The following is a 19,836-nucleotide window of genomic DNA, read 5'->3' as shown; positions in this document are numbered from 1 at the left end:
CGCGCTACAAAAGTATTGCCACCGCTCCACCCATGCGCTTCTAAATCTCTCCTTCTTGTGGAGGCCACGGCGTTAATAAGGCCGCATCATTTGAACGATGTGGTTATCCTGGCCCCATAATATCTTATTTGGTCAGTGACACATATCCTAGTATTTGGGTTGCTAGCTTAGTAAGACTCTGAACATGTGCAACAAGTGACCGTGTGGGAGAATGGGAGGAGGAGTGCTGGGGTAGGGTCAGGGTTCTAAATTGCTGCGTGTGGTTTAGCTCCTGCTTCTAGCCCAGGAGATCCTCGTTAGCTTGAAATCAACAGCTAGCAGGAGCTGCTTCTGGCTCCCCAGGACTTCTGGTGCCTTGCACACATGTGCACGTGACCTTAACCTTGAGTGTTTGAGAATGTTAATGAAGGGGAATGGGGGCATATCGAGTAGTACACATTTACACTTGATGGGCACAAGTAAAAGTGTGCATCTCATGTGCAAGTTAGACCCGCGCTGTCCTGGGTACTCGCTCCTGGTTCCCCAGTGGCAGCTCCTGCCTACTGGCACCCTGGAGCTGGTCTTGGCTCCTGCTCATCAGGTCTGAATTACGAACCTTGTAGTGTACACATCCCATCGGAAACTAGGAGCGTTACACTTGATATTCTGAGGTAGCGAGCCTGCCCCTTCAGTAGATGTGAAATTGTGAATTAGTGGCACTACTAGCAAACCATAAGGTCCCTCAGATTACTGTGCCTCACAATAGCGCAGGGCATCGACCATGTCTACTTCAGAGGGGAATGTCAAATCGAACATGCCTTAGGCATGACTTATTATTTATATCTTGGACCTGGGTCCGTGTTTTACCATCTGCATGACACTTGACCGATCTTTGATACTTTCTACATTTTGCCTGTAAAATATAAAGCATTAGTATAACATGATATCAAGTCAGTCATGTGGGGGGGGGCCTAGGCCAGTTGGAGTTTGTGTAGATATCATAGTAGCGTGAGTGGCAGAAATCAACCTGCTTGCATTTAGGGCTAAGTTGAGTATGCTATGGGTCGTCACGGGGAGTATTTCTTAATAACATTCGTCAGAGACCCAGATAGGAAGAGAATAACATTCTGGGGGAACTTGACAAACAGGATTTCTTAAGGGTGCAGCTAATTGTCCTAATGAATAATGAACTTCACAAAACCATGAGGCACATTCCTACAGTTGCCATACTGCCACAAACCAACCCTCTTCTTTCACCAACATGACCAATTCCGTACATTCTTTGTAGTAACTATGTGGTATTTTGAGGTTTACAACCGCTCTTAAAATTATTTTTTGCATTTTGTCTGAAAAGGTTTGCAGCATGGGTTTTTCTTTCTGCTATCTCCTCATGTCTAGTAATAATGCAAACAAAACATTAGCAGTCAGTAGGAGGCTTAGCACACTTGGGGGTGTGCACTTTATTGCAATTAACAGTGAATTTGGGTGGGCAACTCTTGATGTCACTTTGTTGGTTGATAGCTCATTTATAATGCGCCTATACACAAGTGTTTTAAGGCGCAACCAGGCAGGGAGGGGCAAACGGGGAGAAGTAGGCCTAGTATCATTTAGATTGTGCGTGCGCAGACAAGAAGTGTAGGGGAGGGGAAGGCGGAGAAGTGCACCCAATGGAACAGTGTCCTGGGATAAGAGCAGTAAGGTAGGGCCTCCAAGGGAAAACATGCCCAGGAAGTGCAAGGAAGGCCAGGTGGCTGTGCAGAGGGCCCGAAGGCAAGTGCTAGGGACTGAGCAGGGAGGGAGAGGAGGGGCGCAGCTGTCCTATATGACTCAGAGGAGCACCAGGCAGCCAGTCGACGTAACAGCTGGAGGAAGGGAAGGATGGCATAGGAAGGCAGGGAGAAAAGGAGGCGGGGAAAGGTTAGCAGGGGAGGCAGAGAAGGAAGAGGAGAAAAGGAAGGTCTTGAGGAACTTCCAGAACTTAAGGAGGTCCTGCTCAGGGCAGGGAGGTCATTCCACGCAGTCTCTGCTTGGAGAAGCGACTCACCCATAGAGAATTGGAGGTAGATGAGTGGAGGGCTCTGAAAGGAAGGTACTTGAGGAGAGCGCATTGGAGATAGTGCGGGCTCTGGCCCCAGACGGCTTTGTGGACAAAGCAGAGGGTCTTGAACTTGATCCTTGCAGCCACCCTGAGCCAATGGAGGGATTTGAGTCTGAGAGATGCAGTCCCTGGGCTTGAGGCCAAGGATATGTCTCACTGTCCTGTTTTGGATGAGTTGTAGAGGGCGAAGGGTAGAGTTAGGTAGGTTGATAAAGAGGTTGTTGCAATAGTCAAGCCTAGAGAGAACCAGGGCTCTGGAGACTGCATCGGGGGGAAGGTGAGAAAAGGTAGAATACCTCTGAGGAGGTGCAGTTGGAAATGGGACTTTTTAGAGATGTCCGCGATGTGTGGGGAGAAGGAGAGGGTGGGGTTGAAGATGACCCCAAGGTTTTTTGCCTCACAAGAGGGTGAGGGCACAGGGCCAAGGGAGGCCGGCCAGAGTGAAAGAGGAAACGCAGGAGCAGGGGTGCCAATGAGAAGTTTCGAAGGGATTGGTTCCTCCGACGTATTCCACATCTATGACAGGTAATCGCCACGGCTGTGCTGCTTTGGAAAAACTTCGGTGCCTGTGTCAATGACGTCAATACGCTGTCCTCGAGGGCCTCCGTCACCGGATTTTTTAAGTAGGATGCACAACGCCCGTAGCCTCAGTTCCGTTTTTTCCGTGAACGTGTTCACTTCGGAGATCTCGGCGCGCCTCAGTTCTTCTGTGTTTTCTATCGGTTCTATCGAACTTGTTGATTGTGAAGATATCATGTCTTTGTCGTCTTCCACCCCACGGTTTGGATTCAAGAAGTGTCGGGACTGCGGTTCCAAGATGTCGCTTATGGACCCGCACAACGCCTGCCTCTGGTGCCTCAGTGAGGACCATGCCACGGATGACTGGACGATTGCCAGTCGTTAACATCGAAGGCCCTGCGGGAGCGGAAGAAGAAGCTTTCTGTCGGTAGGGTTTCCAAGCCCTGAAAGTCAAAATCTGCAGGGCTTTTGACTGACGATTCGAGAGGCGACTCTCTGCGTTGTCGGCGTAAGTCCAGGGGGTCTCGGTCCCGGAGTGATTCCTGCCATTCCTCTTCGAGGCATTCGCGGAAGCGCTGTCACCGGTCGCCTTCCCCGTCCTCGTCCGAGGACTCCGCCCGTCGGCGGGTTGCTTGTCCCAACAAGTACTCTACTCCTGCGGAATGGGATGCATTCCGTACAGAGAAGATGGCGATTTTTCCAATCGCAGGGCTCCATTCCATCCGCGCCTTCGAAAGAAGCCGGCAGGAACGTGCTAGGGCCACCGCTCGTACGCCTTTCGGGCTTGGGTGGTCGGCACGATCATCGGGCGCCTTCGAGGTCCTGATCGGACAAGGTCTAGTCATGCCCGCTCTGGGTCCTGGTCCTCGACACCCTCGAGACCGTCTGAGCCTGTGACGTCTTCGATGAAGACGTCGACGCCATCAGCGCCATGTTCGTTGAGGGACTCTCTCGAGGCTCCGCCTCCGAGGAAGTCATCGGCGCCGCCCTCGAGGCCTGTGTCGAAGCCATCGGCGCCACGCTCGATGTCAACGCCGATTCTGTCGACACCCTCAATGCCTTTGTGGAGGCTTTACCGGACGTACCCTGTGCTTCGGTGGATCCTCCGAGGAAGGCCTTGAAGTCAGGGAGGCCTGTCTTTGAGCCTTTTTCTGTGCCCTCTTCCAGGGATTTATTCCAACCTCTGGATTATATTTCTGAGGTGGAGGAAGGGTCTGAGGAAGGTTTGGTTCCGGATGAGGTTACTGACGAAATATTGTCTGGTCATAGCTAGATGGAAGACCTGCATCAGTCTTTACACAATGCCAGTGGTCTGGACACCTCTCCGGAGGTTGAGTTTGGTAGGCCTGAACCTGGCACGCATGCCGAGTCCTCGTACCTTCAGCTGATGTCGAGGGTGACGGAGTACTTGGGGTGGTTTGCGCCACCAGTGGATTTTCTGCAGGATGACCTGACAGATATCTTGGACCAAGGTCCACCAACTGACCCGGTACTGCCATTATGGCCTTGCAAAGGAGGGTGGCGGCGACTTGGACTGCTCCGGAGAGTCTCGCGGCAGTGGGTAAGTCGTTGCCGAAAAAGTACCGCCCAGCCAGTGGCGACCCCAGCTACTTGTCCATGCACCCTACTCCGGAGAGTTTGGTGGTGTAGGCGGCTACGGCCTCAGCAACAGGCGTCGTACCCTACCATCCCTCCGGATGGGGACAACAAACATTTTGACGGTTGGGCGAAGAAAGTCTTTTCTTCAGGGGGGTATGGCTTTGAAAGCAGCCAACTCCGTGTGTGCCTTAGCACGTTTCACTCACACTCTGTGGAATTGTGTTTCATTGGCGGCTGAACATATTCCTGAAGGGGAGGAACGGGATGGCTTTCTTGCCCTTATACAGGATGGCAAGGATGCCATGTGTGAATCCGTTCAGTCGGGTCTGGACGTGGCAGACTGTCAGCCGGTCCATGGCGGCGAGCACCGTAATACGCAGGTTTGCGTAGTTGCGGAAGTCGGGGTTTGCTCCTGATGTGCAGGCCCGGCTTCTCAACATGCCCTTTGATGGTGAATATCTTTTTGGCAGCACGGCTGACGAGAGCCTTGAGGTTGCAGACCTCCAAAGCTGCAGCGAAGTCGTTGAGCGCTGCAGTTCGCCAACCTCCGCCTTTTTGTCCTAGGGGACAGCAATGGAGTGGAGGTTCCTTTCGATGCTACTCGACCTTTTGTAGATCGAGGGGAGCTGCAAGTCAAAGGGGCCAACGTAGGAGTACCAGAGGTGGAAAACCAGGTACTTGAGGTGCCAAGGCCGCTCGGGCAGTTGCTTCTTTGCCCTCAGGCACTGCCGCAGCCGCTTCAGCTCAGTCATGAGGCCATGTCCCATGGTTCGCCGGTTGGGGAAAGGCTGGCGTAGCATCTTGTAGAATGGTGTGCCATTACTTCAGATGTGTGGGTTCTGGAGATCATAGCCCACGGCTACTGTCTTCCTTTCCGGCAGAGGCCTCATGACAATCCACCAGGGAATCTCTCTTTGAAGAGTCCGAATCCGCTCCTTGCGCAGGAAATCTAATCCCTGCTGGAGAAAGGCGCCATAGAACTGGTGCCTGTAGCGGAGAGGAACAAGGGATGGTATTCCCCTTATTTTTTGATCCTGAAAAAAGAAGGGGGATTGAGACTCATCATGGACTTGCGTGGTTTGAACAAGCTCCTCAGGAAGGACAAGTTCAAGATGGTTGCTCTCTCTCAAGTCCTCCAGGCCCTTCAGGACTGGTTGGTGTGACTCGACCTCAAGGACGCTTATTTCATGTACCGATTCATCCCAAGCACAAGAAGTACCTGAGGTTCGCGGTTGGCGACTCGCACTTTCAGTTTCGGATCCTGCCATCCTGCCTCCGCCCTGAGGGTCTTCACCAAGCTCATGGTGGTGGCGGCAGCGTTTCTCAGGAAAGGGGGATTCACGTCTACCCCTACCTGGAGGTTTGGTTGAAAAGGGCGCGCTATGCCGAGCAAGTCCTGGATCATCTGGCAGTCACCTGCCACTCCCTTCACAGGCTGGGCTTCTCCCTCAACTTAAAGAAGTCCCACTTGACACCAACACAGCGGCTCCAGTACGTCGGAGCAGTGCTCGACACATCCCTGGGGCAGTGTTTCCCTCCCCAGGTGAGGGCTCATCACATTCTGCAGATGGTGCACAAGTTTCAACTTGCCCAGAGTCTACCGGCGTTCGAGTTCTTGAGGTTGCTCGGCCTCATGGCATCCTGCATTCTCCTGGTGCCAGAGACCAGGCTGCGGATGAGATCTCTGCAGTGGGCTCTCAAGATGAAGTGGTCACGCGCCTCCGGCAGGATGTCGAATCCCGTTCATGTGCCGCCCTTGGTCGCCCAGGATCTTCTGTGGTGGGCCATCGAAGGCAATCTGATGAAGGGGGCTCCATTTTGGTTACCCTGGCCGGAGGTGACGATCGTGACGGACGCATCCCTCACGGGATGGGGAGCTCATGCCAACGAGTTGACAGTCAGCAGTCTTTGGTCTCTGTCGGAGTCCAGACTCCATATCAGTCTGTTGGAGCTGAGCGCCGTCGGGCTTACCCTGAAGGGTTTTCTGCCGAATGTGCGAGGGAAGAATATCCTGATTCTGACGGACAACACAGTGGCCATGCACTACCTCAACAAAAAGGGGGGGCAGGGTCACTTCCTCTGTGCAGAGAGGTGATGCTGCTCTGGTTCTGGGTCCTCCAGCAGGAACTTTCGATCTCGGCAGTTCATCGGGCCGGAGACGAAAATGAGGCGGCGGATGCTCTGAGCAGGCAGAGCATGGTCTCTCACAAGTGGGAGCTGGCTCAGGAGATTCTCCTGGAGATCTTCGCCCTTTGGGGGACCCCACGAGTGGATCTCTTCGCCACCAGTGTCAACCGGAAATGTGAAAGGTTCTGCTCGCCGGAATGTCATCCAAGAGGAGCCTTGGGGGACGCGTTCGTAGTGGAGTGGTCCTTCCCACTGCTGTATGTGTTTCCTCCAGTCCCCGTCATTCTGCAAGTGCTGCGGAGGTTACGGAGGTTTGGTTCCTGAATGATCCTCATTGCTCCAGCATGGACTCGGAGAACGTGTTACCCGGACCTTCTCGACATGTCCATCTGCCCTCCACGCCGTCTTCCCTACCGAGACGATCTGCTCTCACGGGAGGGGCTAAAGTTCTCCATCCAGAGGTCAAGTCCCTCAACCTTCATGCTTGGCTTCTGAAAGGTTGAGGTATAAGGATTGGGACCTCCCTGAAGACGTGATGGAGGGGTTGCTTTCGGCCAGAAGGCCTGCAACAAAGTCCCTGTACCTTTGCCTTTGGAGAAAGTTCTGCGACCTAGTGCAGGGTTCAGAATGTGGATCCTTTTTCATGTGCCATTCCTGTGGTTCTGTCCTTTTTGCTTTCGTTAGCCCACAAGGGCCTGCAAGTAGGTACCATTAAAGGTTACCTGGCAGCGCTGTCCATATTTAAGCGCTCGTCTGAGGAGTGTTATTATTTTAAGATTCCTTTGATTTCTCAGTTTCTGAAGGGGCTCACTAATGTGTTCCCACTGTCACCTTTCCAGGTGCCCGATTGGGATTTGAACCTGATTCTAAAATTCCTAATGGGTCCTCCATTTGAGCCTTTACATTCTTGTCCTTTGAGACTGTTGACCTTTAAAACTGTATTTTTAGTTGCGGTTACTTCCGCTCGCAGAGTGAGTGAGTTGCAGGCACTATCTGCTAAACCACCCTTCATAGTGTTTCATAAGGACAGGGTTGTCCTTGGGGTTCGTCCTTCTTTTCTTCCGAAAGTTGTGTCGGAATTTCATTTACGCCAGAAGGTCATTCTTCCGGCGTTCTATCCTCCTCCACATCCTGGTAAGGAAGAGGAGAGAGGCGCCATATGTTGGATCCTAGGAGAGCTTTAAGTTTCTACATCTCACGCCTGTCCCGGGTCAGAGTGGACGATCAACTCTTTGTAGGATACGCTGGAAGGCGTCTGGGAGAAGCTGTTACTAAGCAGACTTTGTCTAGATGGATTATCTTGACAATTTCTGAATGTTACCGCTTGGCGGGTAAGGACCCTCCGGTAGGCTTGCGGGCCCATTCTACTAGAGGTGTGGCTGCCTCTACTGCTCTGCATAGGGGTGTTCCCATTCGTAACATTTGTGAAGCAGCCACATGGGCCTCTGTCCATACTTTTGTAAAACACTACTACTGGATTCTATCCATGGGCAGGATTTGGCCTTTGGCAAGGCAGTCCTCTATTCTGCAATTTAATTGGGCATTCTAAAATTCTAAATTATTTTCCCACCTCCATACGTTGGTTCTGCTTTGGGAGGCTGTCATAGATCTGGAATACGTCAGAGGAACCAATCCCTTCGAAGAACAAGTTACTTTCTTACGTGTTAACGTTCTTTCGATGTTCCACATCGTACCCTCCCAGCCTGCCCCGCTACAGAATTTCTAATGCGATTGCAGCTTACGTTTCCGCAAGGCTTTCTGTAGTCATACTGGCAGAAGATTGGTGCCACACTTTCTGGGGAAAAAAACTACAACTGAGGCTACGGGTGTCGTGTGTCCTACTTATAACATCCGGTGACGTCGGCTCGACAGAGGCCCTCGAGGACTGCGTATCGACGTCATCGACGCAGGACGCAGACGCCGAAGATTTTCCGAAGTAGCACAGCTGTGGTGATTACCGGTCATAGATGTGGAATACGTCGTCAGAACATCCCATCGAAAGAACGTTACCAGGTAAGAAAGTAACTTGTTCATCTGTCATACTGGCATTAAGGCAGAAATCATTAGAGGTGCACCATCTTGAATAGTGAAAAGACAGTCTGGGATGAGCGAGGAGGAGGCTGAGGGTAGCCTGAAGGAGAGCTCAGTGTCATCCGCATAACACTGAAAGTTAGAGGAAAAAGAGATCAAACGGGCCAAGGGGGCCAGATAGACATTAAAAAACCAGGGCAAGAGGATAGATCCCTGGGGAACACCACATGTGGAGAGTGATGGAGTAGAGGAAGGACCCAAGTTCAACCTGCGAAGGTCGGTCCAAGAGGAGGATGATCACGCCAGAGCCTGATCCGTGATGCTCAGGGTATCTCGGAGACTGGTGATCAGGATGTTGTGGTTCACCGCGGCAAAGGCTGAAGAAAGGTCAAGAAGGATGAGGGCAGAAGGAAAGTTCGAATCAAGGTTAGAGAGCAAGTCTTAATAGGTGTTGAAGAGAGCAGTTTCCGTGCCTCTGGCTGCTCTGATGGCAGATTGATGGTCATGGAGACAACCAACAGATTCTAGTGTTGAGGGTTAGCTGGGAGATAGCCAATTTCTCCAGGAGGTTACCCAGGAAAGGAGTAATAGAAATTGGGCGATAGTTTGCCGGGATGCAGGGGGCGGCAGGAGGTGCACAAAGGAGTGCTTGAGAGGGAAAGATTCCAGTGGCAAAGGTGTGGTTGCAAAGGTCGGCCAAGGCTGGAGCCAGAGCCAATGTTGTCCTTAATGGTTGTGGATGGGCATGGAGACACCTGTGAGGATGAGACTTTGATAGACCGGACTTGTCTGGAAACCTCATCAGGTGTGACAGGAGAGAGGGAAGAGGGGAGAAGGAGTGGCTAAGGAGGGCCTGAGAGTGTGAGGCAGTGAGTGAGTGAGGGAGGGAGGGGAGCAGAAGAGTCAAGATAGGATGTCCTGAGTTTTAGTGGTGAAATAAGAGGCCAGGGTCGAGCAGAAGGCCTTGGTGGGTGTGGTAGAGGAAGATACTGGAGTAGGATTGGCCAGTTACTTGCAGATTTTAAGGTTTGGCCGTGTTGTTGGATGCCACGGAGATGCAGGCTTGAATGTAGACTTTTAATTATTATTTTTTTTTTTTTTTAAAGAGAGGATGGAGAGTTGTTGATAGAACCTGGTAGGGACCTCTTCGGCGTGGTGCGAGGGCAGACTGCCTCTGATGTTCCTTCACGTATACCCGGTTGCAGGCCTCCTCAGGGTGACATACTTGTTTCGGTTCTTTAGGGAGCATTTCCTTGGAGTATATATTGACCTGGCACATTTTATTAGTGCCTTCAAATAGTCCAGTATTAAATCATAGACTAAATTAATATTCAGCTGTGCTAAAGCTAGATGAAGTTATGCAGGAAGTCACTTTTGGATGACCCCTAATTGTTTCATGTGGGATTAAACCTGTTTTTCTGTTAAGTTTTCACATGCTCATGAAGGCTAATGAGTGCATCCGACCATTTAAGATTTGTTTCAGTACATATTTTGGCCAATTTGTTCTTCAAAATCTAATTCTGTAATTCCCCTGCATTTGCTGATAGAAAATGGGGTGGGAAGTAGAGCATTTGCTGAATCTGTAATGCTGTACAAAGTTCCTTAATAACTTGTCCCATACAATGAGCCCCTCTGTGACTCATTGTCCCGGGAGGATAGCTCGAAACGAAGCAACACAGGTTAGATCCCTGGGTCCGCGCTTAGAAACCTCTGGGTGTTTAAGCGCGTTATAAATACGTACCTAAGACAAAAAAAAGAAAATAAATCCTATAACAGTGCCTCGATACCTGTGGGCTGTGTGAGCGCTTTATAAATGCAAAAATAAAAATACAAAAAACTGTTTAAGCTTACAGGCACTCCAAATCTTGGAAAACATTCTTATTCAATGTCTTTTCAACTTTGGTGTCTCCATTCTGAAGAAATGTCCAGAACAAGTATATGCTGATATCTACAGCATTTCAGCATCTGTTTGAAATCAATCTGAACATTTTACAAAGGTTCCCCATCGATTCAGATGCAAACCAGTGCTGGTTTTAGTAGTTTTCTCCACTCTATGTTGGTAAATTATCTGGTGTTCACAGTATTGCTGTGCTAGAATATGGATCTATGGAACATACTCATTTCTTTTAAGAGCAACAACCACCCATTTTACACCAGTGGGGTATCTCACAACCCCTTCCTAGCCACAGAAGCCAAATGTAGTTGACCCCTCCTACCTTGGTTGTCATCATGGGCTCCTGATTTTAGTATATACAGGTACCACGAGGCAACCAATGGGGGGGGGGAGAGGGTTAGGGAGAGGTTATGGATAGGTAGGGGGTGTTGGGGTCACCGGGAAAAGTTTTTAGGAAACTTGCAGTGGGAAAGGGAACATAGGGGAAGTAACATACATGTGCACAATATTGGCACAGCGAATGCATCAAGAACCTGCTTTGACGTAGCCAGAATCCTTCTTGATTAGGATCTAGCCTCCTATTCCTGTTCACCCTCTAAAAGCAACAAACATAAGCACATTGAGCGTATGGATGGCCATAGATAACTGCAACACATACATGATGGACATTAGCACAAGTAACAACATACATCCTATCTCGGTATGGTACACTCATGAAAATAACTCTGAAAACACCTCCTGCCATGTCAGCCGGTGCAGGGTGCTCATGTTCCAACATAAAGGACTCGTGACTGACATTTCATGAAATGAAGCAAGCAGCCACAAACAACATAGCATTTCCTCCTTGTTTCACTAACCGTGTCCTTTTCCACGCTTAGTAGCCCTGGGCGTTCCTATTCCGTGAGTCGCGGCGTGTCCCACATGCATTTGCAAGCTTTTAATTGTGGGAACAAACATGTGCTGTAATGAACTCCGTTTGCAGGCTAATAATGAAAAAAGGCCTTTGTCATGCGGGAAAAGTGCAAGACGCACCACAGAAATGTTCAGAAACACTGTAGCACACACATAACCCAGAACACTTAACTGAGGACTGCGGGGGGCTCACCGGCACCTCCCCAGGCAATGTTCCTCCCGAGTTGACGGCCACACTGCCGTGTTCGCGCCGAGTCCCAAAGGGACAGATTGCTGCTGCAAGGTCTTCACCGCTTGGCCCGGGTCCTCCTAAACGCTCAACAAAATACTCTGCTTCCGACGAGGGAACTGATCATGGCAATCTCACCGCCTGGTCCGGTCCACCAAGCCTTCAAACCTCGCACATCCAGCTTTCCTCCTCTGGCCCGTGCCTGCACACCAACAATCACCAGCAGGCAGCACGGGCCGGGGAGTGGCTTAAGTAACCCAACAAGCAGCACATCTGCTCCCTTCCAACTGCCAACAGGGAATCACGGGAAACAGTCTTTTTTTGCTGGTTTGCCTGAAAGAACTCTCCTGAGCTGCCGTACAGCCCCTTTTTTCCTCATTTTACCCCTCCTCTAAGGCCCCTCCCAGGACCTGGCTTATCCAAATGGGATCAATGAAATAGTCTTACCAGTCGATCAGCATGCACTGCCTCAGCAGGTTCCCAAGAATCGTCCTCAGGCCCACACCCCATCCAGACAATTAGATTCCAGAGTTTTGATCCACGCCACTTGGACTCCAGAATGTGCTGCACCTCAAACTCCTTTTGACCACCCTTCATCACCCCCAGGGCCTTCCTTGTCACCACACCAAGAGCTGCAGGTTTAACCAAAGAAATGTGAAACACTGGATGAATCCGCATATGAGAAGGCAATCGTGATCTTACTGCCATGTTAGATACACAACGTACAATAGTATAAGCCCTGATGAAATAGTGCAAAAACCTTCGAGACCATACGATTTAATGTGCTGAATGGATAACCACACTCAATCTCCCACCACTTACTTAGGACTAGATTGTCTCTTTTGGTCTGCTTGTTTCTTATGATTCACCTTGGCCGTATCCAGATTTTGGCGTGCCTTCTCTCGTATTTCAAGAAGCTCCCACATGTGATCTGTCACCGATGGGATCCTGTTACATTTTAGAAACTCTTCTGGAAGCATTTGACAGTCCTGACCATATAGACAGAAATGAGGAGACATTCCCAAGGAGTCATGCTTGGTGTTATAACAGAAATGTGCCAACCAAAGAGATTGAACCCATGACGATTTGCATTCGGCCAAAAAGCACCTGAGGTATTGCTCCATGGTCTGATTTGCTCGTTTGTTTGACATCTGTTTGTGGATGGTAACTGGTAGATCGTGCGCAGAAGATTCCGAGTACTTACAGAAGGCACGCCAAAACCGAGAGGTGAATTGTTACCCCCCCCAGTCGGATACTATTGTTCTTGGTAACCCATGTAGTCTCAATATATGCTGCAAGAATAAATCAGCTAGTGTACTGGCACTTGGAATTCCGTCACATGGTATAAATTGAGCTTGTTTGGTCAGATAGTCCGCTACTACCAAAATCGTGTCGCAAGTTTCATCTTGAGGCAATTCAGTGACAAAATCCATACACACATTCCCAAGGATCCCTGGGTGTAGCCAATGGTTGCAACAATCCCGCCTTCCTCAAATGATCTTCTTTAGAACACACACAGGTCTCACAACCTGCCACATATTTCTGTACCTGGGAGGCCCACCCCCTGTACCTGGGAGGCCCACCCCTGCCACCAAAAGTACCTCTGTACCATTTCTTGCCTTTTCCTGACCCCCACATGCCCTGCCAGGGGGGAATTATGACACCAAAACGGCGCCTTTTTCCTCACTGGCTCAGTAGGGGAGAAACAACTTCCATTCATGACATGGCAACCCTTCCTGAATGACTTCTCCTTCACCCTTCTTCACCCATTCAGTCCACTCGTCCCTTGGGAAATTCTAACGTATCTCTCCAAGAACCACCTACGTAACTGCCCCCACAATTCTTTCCACTGAATTGACACTTCGATCCACTTGACGATGCCCTCCCAGATTTTCTTGCCTGGGCAATGCGTATACTTTGCCGTTGCTTCTCCCCGGCCTATATGTGACCACAAAATCAACCACTTCAAAGAATTGGGCTCATCGCAATTGCCAAGAACTGAGGGTTCTAGCAGACTTGAGATACTGTAAATTCTTGTGATCACTGATAACCACTACTGGAAGTCGAGCCCCCATTAGATAGTGTCGCCATTCCAAAAAAGCCTCCCTGATGGCCAAAGGTTCTTTATCCATAATGGCATAATTTTGTTCATACTGTCAATTTACAAGAAAAATAGGCTACTGGATGCCTTCCTAGTCTGTCTGTGACAGAATTGCCCACACGGCCAAATTAGAGGCATCCGTCTCTACCAGAAATTGTTTCTGCAGATTGGGATGACATAGAATTGGAGCCTCTGTAAATGCGTTTTTTTAATTTTTCAAACGCTTCCTCCACTAACTGATCCCATTGAAACTTGGTAGCTTTCTTTAACAATCGGGTAATGGGAGTAATAGCAGAAAATGTGTTGATAAATCTTCTGTAAAAATTGGCAAAACCCAGAAATTATTAAATGTCCTTCACACATTGGGGAGTTGGCCATTTGGTAACTGCCTACACCTTTTCGTCATCCATAACCCCTCCCGATGGTGTCAAAATGAAGCCCAAGAATTCTACTCTAGTGACATCAAATTCACACTTTCCCAGTGTAGCAAACAAATGATACTCCTGTAACCTGGCTAGCACTGCCTTGACATGTTGTTCATGCTGTTCCATTGACTCAGAAAAAGTAAAAATATCATCTATGTACACAATCGCAAACAAATCCAAATATTCCTGCAACACCTCCTGCATAAAATGTTGAAATGCCACAGGGGCTTTGCACAAACCAAACGGCATCACCAAATACTCATACCAAACTTTGTGCGGAAGGCTGTCTTCGACTCATCACCCTGATAAGATGGTACGCCCCCCTTAAATCCAACTTGGTATAAATCTTAGCCATCCTGACCTGGTCTAATAAAACAAAAACTAATGGTAATGGAAACACGTTCTTTATGGTCACCCTATTCAGTGCTCTGTAGTCTATTTAAGTCCTTAACGTGCCCTCCTTCTTAGGCACTAAAAACAAAGGGGATGTAACTGGGGATTTAGAAGGTCTTATAAACCCACAAGCCAACATCTTGTCTAGGTATTCCCAGAAGTGTTTTCTCTTTTTCCGACGAGGCATAAACCTGACTGCAAGGTAATCTAGCCTGCGGTTCCAACTCAATCACACAGTCAAATGGTCTATGGGGTGGTAACTGAGATGTGCCACCCTTGTCAAAGACCCCTGCAAATTCCTGGTGGGTTACTGGCAGGGTGGTAACCACTGCCCCTATCTGAACCTGCTGATGAACCCCCCTCTACAAGAAAGGTGGCAGGACCTCCCATGCCCGTCAAATGAGATGCACCCTTCTCCTTTCCAAAGGTCAACGTCTTTCCCTGCCAGTTTATGCGAGGGTTGTTTGCTACTAACCGGGGCATGCCCAAAATCACCCTAAACTGGGGAGCCGCAATCAAATCAAATGTGATCATCTCCCCATGACCCACACCACATCCTTCTTTCCTGAGTCTGGGTGGTAATTGGACCTGAAGTCAAACATGAGCCATCCGCCGCCGGCACCAACTCACACTTTCTTGATCCTAGTGGGAATTCATAGCTTGGTTGCCAATGCAATATCTATGAAATTCCCATTGGTCCCTGAATTCACCATTGCCGATACCATCTCCTTACTGTTTGAAAAAAAGTCACCAATGTATAAATATGAGGAGCCTTAACCTGCATAGTATTAGCCACTGCCAAAGGGAACTCTGCCTCCTGTTGGCTCAGTATAGTCGTTCCCCCCCCCCCACTTAACAAGCCCCTTCTTTTCCTGCCTCCACCTTCCTTCTCTCCCCCACTCGAGTGGGAGTGTTGGGACAGTTCCTGATGTAATGCCCCGCCTTCCCACAGTAAAGACACAAATTACCAGACTTCCTTTCTTTTTCCTCTGCTGTCATAAATCACCTAATGCTACCAATGGGTTCTCCTTGATTCTCCCCCCCCCTCCCTACTCCTGTCTAGATGCACAAACGTTTTTCCTTTCATCCTCCTTTTGTCACCCTTGCGTTCATCCAAACGATGGTCCAACTGCAAAGCCAAGTCAATACGTGCATTACATGACTCTGGTTGGGGTTCCACATGAGCTATGGCATCTTTTAAGCTCTTCCTTCAATCCTTGGTAAAATAAAACTGCTTGCTTAGGTTCCAGCCACGCCGTTTCTACCACCAAACGGTTACATTGCGTCACATAAGTACTAAATCCTTAGTACCTTGCCTTAGTGCCAATAACTCCTTATGCTGGGCCAACGATACATTTCGCTGATCAAACAGTCGTGCAAATTCTACTGCGAACCCTGCCGAGTCATATAATATAGGTTCATCTTTTTGTACTAAGGGGATCGCCCATGCTGCTACATTCCCGGTCAAATAAGAAATAACAAAAGCTGTCCGAGCCTGGGTGGACTCAAATGCTATTGGTTTACAGAGAAAGTGTAGCTTTCATTGTGTCAGAAATGTAGAACAGTTCCTGGGGTCTCCCACCAATCTCTTGTGGGCTGCCAGTGGAAACCTTAATGCTGTTGTACTACCACTGTATTTCACTGACTAGATGGTCCTGCCAATGATTGCGCTGCCGCCTCCCAATGCAGTGGTGCTCCTGGAGCAATTAACCCACTAACCTGCATCTTCAACGTATTGGTCGCCTGCCGAGACTGAATCAATTCTGCCTGTATATCCTGTAGTGCGTTTAGCACCTCTGTTAAGGGTGGAAGGGGCTCCATCTTGCTCGTGTGGCTTAATTATCCCAATTTGGGGGTGGGTGATTGTCACACCCTTGGGTTATTGCACAACCCCTTCCTAGCCTTGGAAGCCAAATGTAGTTGACCCCTCCCAACTTGTTTGGCATGGGCCCCTGATTTTAGTACATGCAGGTACCACGAGGCAGCCAATGGGGGGGGAAGAGGGTTAGGGAGAGGTTATGGACAGATGGGGCTGTTCGGGTCACCGGGAAAAGGTTTAGGAAACGTGCAGAGGGATAGGGAAAGGGAACATAGGGGAAGTAACATACATGTGCACAATACTGGTGCAGCCAGTGCATCAATAACCTGGTTTGACCTAGCCAGAATCCTTCTTGATTAGGATTTAGCCTCCTATTCCTGTTTTCCTGTTCACCCTCTAAAAGCAACATTCATAAGCACATTGAGGGTTATGGATAGCCATAGATAACCGCAACACATACATGATGGACATTAGCACAAGTAACAACATACATCCTGTCTCGGTATGGTACACTCATGAAAATAAATCAGAAAACCCCTCCTGCTGTGTCAGCCGGCGAAGGGTGCTAATGCTCGAACATAAATGAGACCCTTGGATGTAACAATAGTCGGGGACTAGTAATCAAACCAGTAGTGTGGAAGAAACCATCTTTCTAAACATATATCAAAGACGGTCGAAACCGGGAATATAGAAAAATACAATTTTATTAAGAAGCAAAATAAAAAGCCACCATAGAGTGGTCTTCAAAAAAGGATCAATCGGAGAAAATCAAACCAATATTTCATGTGTAATCAAATATACAAGGGACATCCATTATTTTCATTTTTGTATGGTTGATCATATCATACATTACTGTTCATAGTTAGTGGACGACACTATCCAATTCTTGTCAAGTCCCAGATCTACAAAAGTGTTGACACTTGTATATTTGATTACACATGAAATATTTGTTTGATTTTCTCTGATTGATCCTTTTTTGAAGACCACTCTATGGTGGCTTTTTATTTTGCTTCTTAATAAATTGTATTTTTCTATATTCCGGTCTCTACCGTCTTTGATATGTTTAGAAAGATGGTTTCTTCCACATTACTGGTTTGATTACTAGTCCCCGACTATTGTTACATCCAAGGGTAGCCAACTGGGTCTCTGCCTTGTACTTAAATTTTTTGTCCTCTCCCAGATTGGCCCCCTATAAAAAAGAGGACCCCCCTATACATGCTTGTTTGAGATATCTACTCGAACATAAATGAGTCATGACTGACATGACATGAAATGAATAAGCAAGCAGCCACGAACAACATAGCATTCCTCCGGTTACCAGTCAATTGGTCAAACATTTGGTCGACGGGACAACTGGTCGACACCATTTGGTCGAATGCCAAATGGTCGAATATTTTTTTTTTACCCCTTGTTTGGTTTTTTTTGGGGGGGTCCCCCCCCAACCCCCTTTTTTTTTTTTTTTTTTTTTTTTTTTTTTTTTTTTTTTTCCCCCCCACACGAAAACCCACAAAACACATATATAAATAAAAAAAAAAAAATTCGACCATTTGGCATTCGACCAAATGGTGTCGACCAAATTGCAGTCGACCAGTTTGTTGTCGACCAATTGACCGGACACCCATTCCTCCTTGTTTCACTAACTGTGTCCTTTTCCACACTTGGTAGACCTGGGCGTTCCTAGTCTGTGAGTCGCGGCGTCCCCCACATGCATTTACAAGCTTTTCGTTGCGGGAACAAATATGTGCCGTAATCAACCCCGTTGGCAGGATAATAATGAAAAAAGGTCTTTGTCATGCGGGAAAAGTGGAAGACGCACCACAGAAATGTTCAGAAACACATAAGCACACACACACAACCCAGAACACTTAACTGAGGCCTGGGGGGCTCACCGGCACCTCCCCAGGCAATGTTTCTCCTGCGTTGACGGCCACACCGCCGTTTTCACGCCGAGTATCAAATGGACGGAGCGCTGCTGCACCATCTTCACTGCCTGGCCCGGGTACTCATAAACGCTCAACAAAATACTCTGCCATGATCAGTTCCCCTGTGGGAAGCAATCTCACCGCCTGGCCTGGTCCACTAAACCTTCAAACCGCGCACATCCAGCTTCCCTCTTCCAGCCTGTGCCTGCACGCCAACAATCGCCAACAGGCCGCATGGGCCAGGGAGTGGCTTAAGTAATCCAACAAGCAGCACACCTGCTCCCTTCCAACTACCCACCGGGAATCATTGGAAATGTAGTCTTTTTGCTGGTTTGCCTGAAAGAACTCTCCTGAGCTGCCATACAGCCCCTTTGTTCCCTCACAGTGCTACTGCATGGTGCATGCTTGCAAAATAAGGTGATAACACCATTTACAGTACCAAGCGGTTGTCTGGGGAATGCAACCGATGATGTGATGTAAAAGGCTCCCTGCAGCATTCCATGATCGTTTTTGCTATTTCCGGTTAATTGTCCTATATTATGGCAAGGTCCTCTAGGGATGTAAATGGCGGCATCTGCATTTGATCAGTTTGTAAAACAGTTGTACAGCCTAAGAGTGGGAAATGGCGCCTCCTTGCCCTTGCAGCCAGCCAAGATATTTTCTCTTATAACCTCATCATAAGAAGATTGTTGAGCCTTGCATTTCACAATAGCAATTTCTTTGGGTGAAATAAGAGGATTGTGAATGGCAGACGTATAAAGGCATTTTTAGAGGTGAGCCTGCGAAGTTAAAAATCCCCATTGTTTACATAATTGACTGTAGCCATGTACAACTTTAAATGCATGGATACAAACGATCTATATGGCATTTATTTTGCTGTTGTGCCGGCTCTTGTTAGATCAACAGGTTTGGTCATTTAGCAGAGAACACATTATGAAGGTGTGCACTTCTATTAAAGTTTTGATTGGAGCACACAACAATAACCAGCAACAGCCTGCCTTTTATCACAGTGGCATGAACCATCTACAAAATAAATAAGTGCTGGGTTTTGTAATAGTCTAATAAGGAGCTATTCTTTTGTTGTGTGCGATTCGAAGTAACCGAAATGCAGTTATGTGGTTGCTCGTGCAGGGGCTGATTGGCAATAAAGAGGCAGGATTGAGGATAGGAAAGTGAATCAGGGTAATGTGTGTTTTTGTAATAGAAATAGTTCATGCTTTCTAAGTTGGGAAGTGGACATGTGCTGCATTTTCATGTTCAACCGAGCAGTGATAGTGTGTGGTACCACAACTGTTAATGAGGAACATAAAACCAAGTTTTCCATTAATTGTACCCCTTCAGCAGCGTCTGCTACAGACCAGAGACGGGAAGGAAATCCATTGAAAACCGCGTCTAGTGCAGTCTGGTAATATAGATTGGTCAGCGTGTATCCCCATATGTATGTGTCGTTTCAGCTTAAGCAGATCCATCTCATTCATGAGAGAAGAGTGTAATGGGTTTCTTGTAACTGGCCAACCCTAAATCTGGAGCATTGGTAAGAGCGTGTTTAATAACTTTGAATTACTTTTCTACCTCTGGCAACCACTGCAATGGCTCAGAATTATCTAAACATGCCAGGTCTTGCAATGACGTAGCAAGGGTGGCATGATCTAATTTCAACTTTCAACATTATCGGGCATTCTAAAAAATTGAGTGCACTCATCATTTTTATGATGGCAGCAACACAGATGCAGGGCTAGAAATTAAGATTGGATAAAAGCAGTGTCTGGGTACCTAGCATTCACCAGT

At 48.3% G+C, this 19,836-nt stretch overlaps 1 protein-coding gene across 4 annotated transcripts in view; it reads left to right on the top strand.

The window, feature by feature from the left end:
* Positions 1 to 19,836, top strand: part of GSTCD (glutathione S-transferase C-terminal domain containing) — a 1,401,422-nt gene that overhangs the window by 181,406 nt on the left and 1,200,180 nt on the right. The gene's annotated exons all lie outside the window — the stretch shown is intronic.

The sequence above is a fragment of the Ambystoma mexicanum genome, chromosome 6q (genome assembly GCF_040938575.1).
Source record: "Ambystoma mexicanum isolate Mex_15411 chromosome 6q, UKY_AmexF1_1, whole genome shotgun sequence".
NCBI lineage: Eukaryota > Metazoa > Chordata > Amphibia > Caudata > Ambystomatidae > Ambystoma > Ambystoma mexicanum.
The sequence above is the reverse complement of the archived record's forward strand: the minus strand, read 5'-3'. Positions and strand labels throughout refer to the sequence as shown.